We start from the raw sequence: 10,491 nt of genomic DNA on the forward strand, positions 1-10,491 counted from the left end.
AAATGCACAGATTCCTGTTACTAAGCCATAAGGAGAGAGACTATGAGCTAGGGAATCTCAAGTATTTCCGAATGTTTTCTACTAGGCCAGAAGATGGAAGATGGTATGGATAGTGGAGTTTTTGTGTAAGTGAGAATGCCTTGCAGAGCTCTTTAATTAGAGCCTCATAACTCCCCACATGGGAAACTGGGAAACTTTTGCCAGTTTTCTACCTGAAATCATCTGCAACTACAAGACAAGTATCCTGGAAATGCCAGAGATTATATTCATATAATTTATATCCATATCATTTCCAATATTCTTTCTTTACTGTTGGAAATCAATTTTGGCATTTTATGACCTCTTTGAACTACTCCAAACTCCTATTTAGGGGAAGTATCAAAGGAGCAAGCACCTTTGCAAGGGCTTTATACTGACTCCCAGCAATGGGGCATTCTCACACAACAATGCCATTGTCCCTGTTATCTCTAATCTTGTCGCTCAGTAGGAAACACAAATGTAATTCTCAAATTAAAATTAGTCAAACTTGCCTAAGATAACTAATTGCAATGCTTCTTAATTTACATGTTCCTTTAAATTTTATCTGCTGTGGAGACAAGTAAGAAGGGCAGTGCAAATCCTTGATCAGAATAGATGAGGGAGGGCTCCTAAAAAATGTTAGCACATACCAGCCTAAGAATAGCACTACTAAATACTATACACCAGAGACTCATATTTCCTGGTTGCAAGCAGTCATTTTATCTAAATTACTACTAAGGGATAAAAATATAGGTACCTAGGACTCCAAATCTAGGGATTTTTCACATTATTCCACAATTCTCATTAATGAGCACCTCCCCTGACCTATATCTCTGCTTGAAAGCATATTAACCTAATCAATTGGCACCATATAGATTCATCAAAGAGCATAAGGTCACTTTGCCCTTAACCCCAACTGTGGCTAAATCCACATGAAGTCTTTTTCTCACTTCATTCTTTGTCTTTCAGTAATTTGCAATGAAAATAGACGACCTTTCTTTCCCCAGCAACCCAATTCCCTTGGAAAAGGGCAGTTTGCAATATTTATACACCATCTATCCATAACTCCTACAACACTACTATATAGAGAGCAGACAATCAGTTATCATTAGGAGGCACATAGACCAAATCTATGCTATATCTGCCATGTTTTTCCATATAAATAACATCATTTTTGGCAACTCTATGAAAATGCTAAGAGGATTTTAACTGTCTTTTGTATGACTGGCTTTCAGTACTTGCCTCTAAGTCAACGTATAAGACATTCATTACTGGTGACAACTCCAGTTAGTCTCAGTTTTATTTTCAACAATGACTACCCAGGGTTAAAACTAAAACACCAAAGTATTTCCTCATGGACTCTGCAGCACATTAGGACTTGCCAGTGTAACCTCCATTTCTAAAGGGAATAGCAACTGCATGTGAAAGTATCCTGGTATCCACAGTGATACCAACTCAGAGATTGACTCAAACTCACTCAATGAATAAAGAATCTGCAGACCACTAAGATATAATTTCCTTTCAGGGAAAATAATAAAATGTATAATGACCTATAAGTTCACCAAAGACATACTAGGAGAAGGGCAATGCAAGTTTTGAGACTAAAAATCATGGCTTTTAGGATTCTTTTAGAGGTCAAGTATGAAGACAAATTACCACCAGTGATTATGATTTACACATAGGCCAGCAAAATGCCTTTGTCAAGGTTCAACAACAAAAATCTGTGAAAAATACCAGAGCTTAAGGGATTTTTGTGTGTATTTGACTATTTTAGTAGTTTTTTCATTATTGAAACATTTGTTATAAAAGTATAAAAATTACAGATAATTACAAGAAGATAATTAACCATCTATATCTACCCCCCAAAGAAATAATCACTATTAATATTTTGGGTTATACATATACATTAATTTTAAAATAGATTGAATTTTAAACCTTGTTTTGTCACCTCCTTTTTCACTTATCAATCTATCCTGGGCAATCTTCCATGTTATTAAATATATTAATATATTTCCATGTTATATAAATATTAAATATAGTATAGCTGAGCCATATGTATATAACATACTTCTACTGTGCTCATAACATTATTTAATTCATTTTTTTATCATCAACAAGGAAATGACATAAATTTAGGGAGGAAAAAAATAGACAAATTGGTCCAAAATGAAGAAAGGTAAACTAGGGCTTCCCAGGGATCAATGTTAAACCAACTTTATAAAAAGCAAAAAAAGTATAACGATTAAAAATCCAGACTCAGAACCACACTGCTTGGATTTAAACTCAAATCTCTCATTTACTAACATTAGATAAGCCATTTAGCCTCCAACTCCCATTCTGCAAAACAGGGATGACAATAGTATCTACCTCAAGGACTGCTGTGAGGATCAAATGAGTTAATGCAGGTACAGATGAAAGCAGTGCCTGACACATAGTATATACTTTGTAAATATTCACCATTATTATTTTTACCATTGAACTGAAGAAGGAATTAAACTATTACATCTTCCATTTCACAGTTAACACAAAGCAATGAAAGTACATACTACAATACTATGAAAAAACTAGGTTAATGAAAATGCATCAAAGGTGTGTGTGTGTGTGTTTGTGTGTGTGCGTGTAAGAGAAAGAAGAGAGAGAGAGAATTAGAAGGTAAGTTTAATGTGAATTAGAAGATAAATTATGGGGCGCCTGGGTGGCGCAGTCGTTAAGCGTCTGCCTTTGGCTCAGGGCGTGATCCTGGTGCTCTGGGATCGAGCCCCACATCAGGCTCCTCCACTGGGAGCCTGCTTCTTCCCCTCCCACTCCCCCTGCTTGTGTTCCCTCTCTCTCTGGCTGTCTCTCTCTCTGTCAAATACATAAATAAAATCTTTTTTAAAAAATGTTAAAAAAAGAAGATAAATTAGAAGATTTTATTTTTAAGCTGACAGACTCCAAGCAAATGGCAATAGTTCAGGAAAGGAACCCAGGTTAATTTTTAAATTGATAAATCCTTTTCAAATATCATCTCAATTAGTCATAACCGTAAACCTGTTAGTTCTAGTGCAGTGTTGGAAGAAACTGAAACTCAGAGAGGTTAAGCAACTTAGGTAAGGTAACGCAGCAAGTGAGTTGGTGCTGTTGGGACCAAAAGCTCTGAATTGTAACCGCAAATTTTGTGTGATGCTACACTGCCTTTCGTTTTAGACTTGTTTTAAGACAAAGTAAGAAAAAGACTTTTATTCAAGTCCAAGTTAGGACAGCTGCCCAGGAAACATGCTCTTCACAGGGAAGAAAGTGTCCACAAACTAAACAGTTTTCACAGAGTTCTATACTTTTTTACATCTTATAAAAGCTCAAAAGATTACAGATTACCATATAGGCAGGAATCACAAGTTTTAGTATCAAGGAATGCAGGGAGTAGGAGCACTGATCAATATCTTTTAGGACAAGATGGTTTTCCTTTAGGCTACTCATTTACAAAGCAGGTGCACCAAGTGTGCTTGGTGGGCCATAAGTTAGGCTTTTGGTTTAAAAAAAGTGTCGTCAGGCACTGAAATAAAGCCCTCAGACACCAATCTGAGCGGTCGTGCAGGGCTGCCTCTGCAAGGGAGAGTACAGCACACAAAGCTGGTCTTTATGGATAACCTACTGCTTACTTAAAGATGTTCCCATAACTAACAAGTTTATAACAGAAAAATAGATGAAAGAGAAATTGAAAGTAAATACCGCACGCCTAAAAGAAAGAAAAAAGTGAGCTCAATGGTCACTCCACTGCAGGCATCGAGTGCCTGTAATTCCTACCTGCATGAGCAGACGTCCCTTCCCCCTTCTCCGGCTTGAGGAGTGACCTGCGTGCCGGTAGGGAGTACATGGAGTACGTGACCACCAACAATAAATGTTTCTCCTAAGCATTTACTCCCTGGATGAGTGTTGAGTGCATTAAGCTGCAACAAGGATCTGGCTGTTTTCAGCCCTGAAACTTCAAAGGAGGCCCAGGTTTCTGGACAGTCCTTTGCTTTTCAATTAGTCTCATCCAGGGAGGCATATGTTTATTAAATCTTATCTAGCCAGGCATTATGAATTCCCACAAAAACGTAATGTACAGTCATACTGACTTAGAAAGAAATCTAAAATCTCAGGCCTTTAGAGCATTCTTTCATCACCATTTATAGAAAGTTTGCCAGCACCTGATCTATTTGACTGAATATAGAGTCGAGAACATTAATATATGGAACACAGCATGAAAGCAAGAATTGTACATTAGAATGTGTAAGTAACCTCAGATCTTACAGATTACTGCTTCTCACCCATAACCAAAAGGCTAAAATAACAAAGCAGAACAAGTGAAAAGGAAATATGAGACATGAGATACAGATAATAAAGCATGATGTTAACAAATGTATCAATTATAGGGCAGGATTGCCTGAAAACAGTAATATGCTTATCCTGAGCAACAAATTTATTTACATCATTATCTATTATGTGTGACACTATAACTGACATGGTTGTTTAGGAACTGAAAAATAAGGGCTAAGGTAATCTTTGATTTCTAACCCATTAATATAAAACCATTAATACAAAAGTTCCTCTCTTTTTTTTTTTTTTTCAGGGAAGAACATCTCCCACTCTTCAGTGAGAACAAAGTAGATCACCATGTGAGTGAGGAAGGTCCGCGAACACGCCGTTATATACAGTAGGAAGAGGGCCCCCCCCCATTCCACGTCAAGATGGCGACGAAAAAGGATCCTGAACTCACCTCCTCCCACAAACTCACCTTATCTGCATTACCTATGGAACAGCTTCTTCTGAGAGAGAAAAAAACAAAACCCTAAAAACTGACTCCTACGCCAACAGGAGAAGGGCCACATCTAAGCAGGTAGGAGAGGCTGGGACACAACGTAACCATAAACCCGGCACCACAACTGACAGGGAACTCAAAACCGCGAGCTCCTCCCTGAAGAGCAAGGGGTTTGAACCCCATATCCATCACCCACTTTTAAGACCGGCACCTGCCAAGCCCCCAAAACATCCAGCTTTGACAAACAATGAAGCCGCCATCCACAAGACCCACGAAGTTAGCTCCCTGAAAAACAGCCCTTAATGGGCTCACGGGCTTGGAGTCACCTGCCTCGGGGCCCAGCGTGGAGGCAGCAGACGGAGGGACAAGCCGACTTTGTGTGTGAGAGGCCCTCTTGCTTTTTGTCTTGGAGCATTGGCGTGAGGGGCAGGCATCTGAGGTAACACACGTTTGGAGGCTTGCGGGGCGTCTCCCGCGTGGGAGACTGGCGGGCGCCATCTTGGCGTTTCCCTCGCGGAGCGGCGCACCGGCTCCAGTGGAGGGAGCTTTCCCTTGCGTCCTGCGCGCTTGTCTTTGTGGCTGCCGCCTGGGGATGCCTTTGCTGTCCTGGCTCTGGTGAGCAGGGGTGCTTGTGTTCCTGGATCCCACAGGACGGTAACCATCAGAGAGACAGTTTTTGGGAGGCTACCACCGCCAGGGTACCGCTCAAGCTGAGGCAGCCCAGCGCTTCTGTGAAAAAGACCCGTTTGCTGGTTCTGAAGCTTCTGCGTGAGGGACGGGCTTCAGCTCTGGCTCACGTGTGGGGGCCTGATGATGGACCAGACCTCAGGCTCTCGGGCTGTCACGGAACGTTATGGGCGCTCACCATCTCCTCGCTACGGCTCACTGGTGTCTCCCACCCGGGGGCTTACACGCTCATTGGAGCCCCGATTTGTGTGCTGCCACTCGGGGGACGCCTCTAGATCGCCTGGCACTAGTGGTTCACAACGCTTATGCTCGTGGTCTCATAAAACTGTATGTATGTGCGTTTCTTTTATTTGTTAAATTTTACTTCATTTTTGTTCCAGCTTTATTAAGATATAATTGGCATAAAACACTGATTAAACTTAAGGTGTAGGATGTGGTAATTTGATACACTTATATATAATCATTACAAAATAATTATCACCATAGTCTTAGTTAACACTTCCGTCACCTCATATGATGACCAATTTTTATTTTTGTGGCGCGTATTTGCATACTCCCTGCCTGAGAGTCTGGCTTCCAATCAGCCTGAATCCAGGTGCTGTTGGAGATCCTCACTTTTGAGACCCTGAAAGGCTTGGCACACCCTCAACTACTGGGAGCTATTAAGCTATTAATAGGCTCAGGGCGCCTGGGTGGCTCAGTAGGTTAATTGGCTGCCTTCGGCTGGGGCCGTGATCCCTGGGTCCTGGGATGGAGCCCCAAGAATGACTCCCGGTTCCGTAGGGGCCCTGCTTCTCCCTCTCCCTCTGTCCTTCTCCCTGCTCATTCTCTCTCTCTCAAATGAATAGATAAAATATTTAAATATGTATGATAGGCTCCGTTTTCTCTCCTGTTAATGAGGATAAGACTTCTTTCACCTTCATGACAAAGCAGTGAACACAGACGTGAGCTGCTCAGAGCCCCTTAAAAGAAAGACTTGTTGGGGCGGCTGCGAGGTTGCGTGGCTCCCTGGTTAAGCACCCACTTCAATCTCAGCTCAGGTCTTGATCTCAGGGTTGTGAGTTCAAACCCTGAATTGTGTTCCATGATGGGCATGGAGCCCACTTAAAAAAAGATTAGGGGTGGCTCCTGGGTGGCTCAGTTGGTTCAGTGACTGACTCTTGGTTTCAGCTCAGGTCATGATTTCAGGGTCCTGGGATCCAGCCCTGTGTTGGGGCCCAGGCTGGGCAGGGAGTCGGCTTGAGGATTTCTTACCCTTTGCCCCCCCCCCTCGCTGGCACACAGCGACTGCTCAGAAGAAGAAGAAGAAATACTTGTTGCCCCAGCTGTCAGCTCCCGCAGAATTGTTGTCAGAGCATGTCCTCATCCAAAGACTGATTGCAGTGGGGATGGAAGGGTATGTGCACCCATCGTAGCTTGCTGCAGTGTAGCCCTAAAAGGCTGGGCAAGGCTTTCTCATGTCTGCATTACAGTTTGACTTTTCACTCTGCCCAATCCACCTCTTTACCTTTCTCTGCCACCACTAGTGATCCCTATAAAATATCCTGCATGCCAAAACTTTATGTATGTATATATATATATATATATATATATATATATATATATATACATATATAATGGACTGCTTGGACAATCACAAAGGTTTAGAGACAACAGTAAGAGTGAGGGTGGGGTTGAATAGTAAGTTTTCTCTCCTACATGAGGCCCCTCCTTCAAAACTGGAAAAGGTAGATGTTTTATTTAATGCATAGAAACCGACACAGAGAGCCAAGAGAAATGAAAAGAGGAATGTGTTCTAAACAAAAGAACAAAATAAGACTCAGAAAGGTGGTCCCTTCTTCTAGAGGATTGGCTTTTAGGAAGAGAAAATTAATCAATTGTCAGTTGGAAATGTTGTGTTTCAATAAAGCCATTTAGTGCTTTTTTCTAAAACCCATAAGCTGACTGAACACTCTCCTCTTTGCCGTCTTCATCTCTCTGTTCCTCTATAGGTGTATATATGACTGGATTTAGAAAAGGAGTTAAAACTGCATCAAATCTGGCTATAAATTTATCCAGATGTGTTGAAGGAGAGGGCCACATGTGGAAAAAATTCAGTGGACCAAAGAATAAAATCACCACAATAATATGAGCTGACAGAGTAAAAGGAGCCTTGGATGAACTACCTGAGGAGTGTTCCTGAGGAGTGGCTAGGATGAAGGTATAGGAGAGGATGAGCAAGAAGAAAGCAGCCAAGGAAATGAGCTCACTATTAGCAGTGACCATGAACACCAGTTTATAAGTATCTGCACCGGCAAAATTGATTAGCCAAGGTATGTCACAGTAAAAGCTATCTAATAATACATTAGAGCTACAGAGGGGCAAGCTTACCACAAAAGCCAGTTGGGCCAATATGTGAATGAGACCAATGGTCCAGACAACCACTAAAATCAAAATGAATATTCATGGGTTCATGATGGTCAGGTAGTAGAGAGGCTTCCATATGGCCATATATCTGTCAAAGGCCATGGCAATGATAGTACATCTCATTGTTTCCAACAGCATAGCAAAAGAAGATCTGAGCTAGATAGCCCCCAAAGGAGAGGACTTTCTGCTTCCTGAAAAGATCACAAAGCATCTTGGGTGCTGCAGTGGAGCAAAATATCAGGTCAATGATGGAGAAATTGGCTAACAGAAAATATGCGGGGGCGGGGGGGTGGTATAAGGGTCAGAAGTCACAGTGACCCCTACTAAAAGGTTTCCCATCATCCTAGACATATATAAAAGATAAGAAAAGCAAAAAAGAAGGAGCTGGATCTCCCAGGAATTGGAGAGTCCCAGGAACACAAACTCAGGTACCCCGGGGTGATTGGCCCCATCCATTGGCTCATTTGGTAGGTTCATGTTCCTGACATCTAAAGAAAAAAAAGTGATAGAATTCAAATTAATACTATTACATTAATACACTCTATGGAAAAAGTATATAAAATTTGGAAGTCAAATATTACCTGAGCATTTCACAAAAATCAAATAACATCCTTTTGGCCACTATTACTGTAGTTACATATGATGGTAACTGAGTTGCCAAGTGCCTTGCTAACACAAGGAATGGTGCCTAGGAAAATTTATTTAAGTGACAAGTCTTTCACATCCCATGTAAATTATTTTTTCTGATCACTTTTTGGGAGTAGCAGCTAACTCAAATTTAGGTATTTAAGCAAGTGGGAGTTTTGATAGTATAAAAAGCCAAATAAATTTGGAACATCTGGTCCTGTCCAAATATAATGAGCCTCAATGAGGTACATCAGAAAGAAGAATTGGACAAGGAAATTCCTCAATAGAAAGAAGGATTCACTTGAACCACTTTCACATTTAAGAAAAAAATGACATCGGAGAGAATAACAGAGTGGACCACTGTTCATGTTGGTGGTCAAGTTAGCGAAGATCTAATGGGTGAGGAGGAGCAAGCATGGGGGACAGAGTGGCGTGGAGAATGCTTCTCCCAGAATGAATAGCAGACAAGTCCTGGAAGCAGGAGAGAGCCATGCCTTTTACCCTTCAAATCGGCTCAAAGATTTCCTTTTCCAGAAGCCTCTCAGTATTGATCCCCAGCATATATTGATGATTCCATATATTTTTGGCGTTTTCAGGTACTGAACCAAGCAACCCAGAAAGAAAATGTGCATAAAAATAAAATCAGTGATTTATCTAAATCCATTTCAAGTTAATTTCTGTGAATGGTGTAAGACAGAGGCCTAGTTTCATTCTTTTGCATGTGAATATCCAACTATCCAGCACTATTTATTGAAGAGAATGTCTTCTCCAGTGAGTAAAATGTTAGTGGTAGAACCTAAGTGGTGGGTAGGCAGGTATTCACCGTAAAATTGTTTCATCTTTGCAGTATGTTTGAAATACTTTCAAAATAAAATATTGCAGAAGGAAGGGAGGAACATATCTAATAAAATGATGATGTTCTACCAAAAAATGGCATGCAAAGTACAATCTCCAAAATCTCCTAAAGCCATTTGAGGGGGAAGGGGGGGGAGTCCATTCGATTGGAAGTCTCTTAAAAGCCAGGATCTAAACATGGAGTTTATTCATTCAATCTATTTTTTGACCATTACCCATGTGCTAGTTCCTAGACAAGGAATTTGGAGCCCAAAGAAGAGACACACACATGCAAACAAAGCAATTTAATCCAATCTGGATAACAGCAATACTATAATTCATGTTCTTTTTTTTTTTTAAAGATTTTATTTACTTATCTGACAGAGATAGAGACAGCCAGCGAGAGGGGGAACACAAGTAGGGGGAGTGGGAGAGGAAGAAGCAGGCTCATAGCAGAGGAGCCTGATGTGGGGCTCGATCCCACAACACCGGGATCACGCCCTGAGCCGAAGGCAGACGCTTAACCGCTGTGCCACCCAGGCGCCCCTATAATTCATGTTCTATGCAGTGGGTAGTAACATAGAAGAAAGAAGCCCTAAATCTACCTGGAGAAATCTGGGCAGACTTCCCAGGGAAAGTAGCATTTGAGTAGAGACTTAAAGAGTTTGAGAGAGGAATGAATGGGAGGTGAGGGTTTAGGGTGCCTGGGAAGACATTCCAGGAAGAATTCCAGGAGGAATGCAGAATGTGTCATGGCATGTTTGGCATGTTTGAGAAACTATAGTCATTTAGTACTAATGGAACATTACATACAGGGTGGAGAGTGGTAGGAGAAGAGACAGAGAGCTTTTTAAAAATATTGTGCCCACCCCAGACCAATTAAATCAGAATCTTTGAGAGATGGGCCAAGAGTCTATAAACATTTTTTGAAAGTACATCAGGTCATTCTAAGCCACAGCTACTGTGGAAAACCACTGCTCTACCCTATGCTTCTCTTTGTACTCCCATAGAATCTTGTGCATCCCTTTTTCTTTCTTTCTTTCTTTCTTTCTTTCTTTCTTTCTTTCTTTCTTTCTTTCTTTCTTTCTTTCTTCTTTTTTTAGGGGGGGGGCAGAAGTAGTGGAGAGAGGGAGAGAGAG

The 10,491-nt window shown here is 41.2% G+C and overlaps 1 pseudogene; it reads right to left on the bottom strand.

Moving 5' to 3' along the window:
* Nucleotides 1–7,398: 7,398 nt before the first annotated feature.
* Nucleotides 7,399–8,347, bottom strand: LOC148108725 (olfactory receptor 4F6-like; annotated as a pseudogene).
* Nucleotides 8,348–10,491: the final 2,144 nt, after the last annotated feature.

This window comes from Ursus americanus, chromosome 17, assembly GCF_024610735.1.
Source record: "Ursus americanus isolate L20-20 chromosome 17, mUrsAme1.1.p, whole genome shotgun sequence".
Classification (NCBI taxonomy): Eukaryota; Metazoa; Chordata; class Mammalia; order Carnivora; family Ursidae; genus Ursus; species Ursus americanus.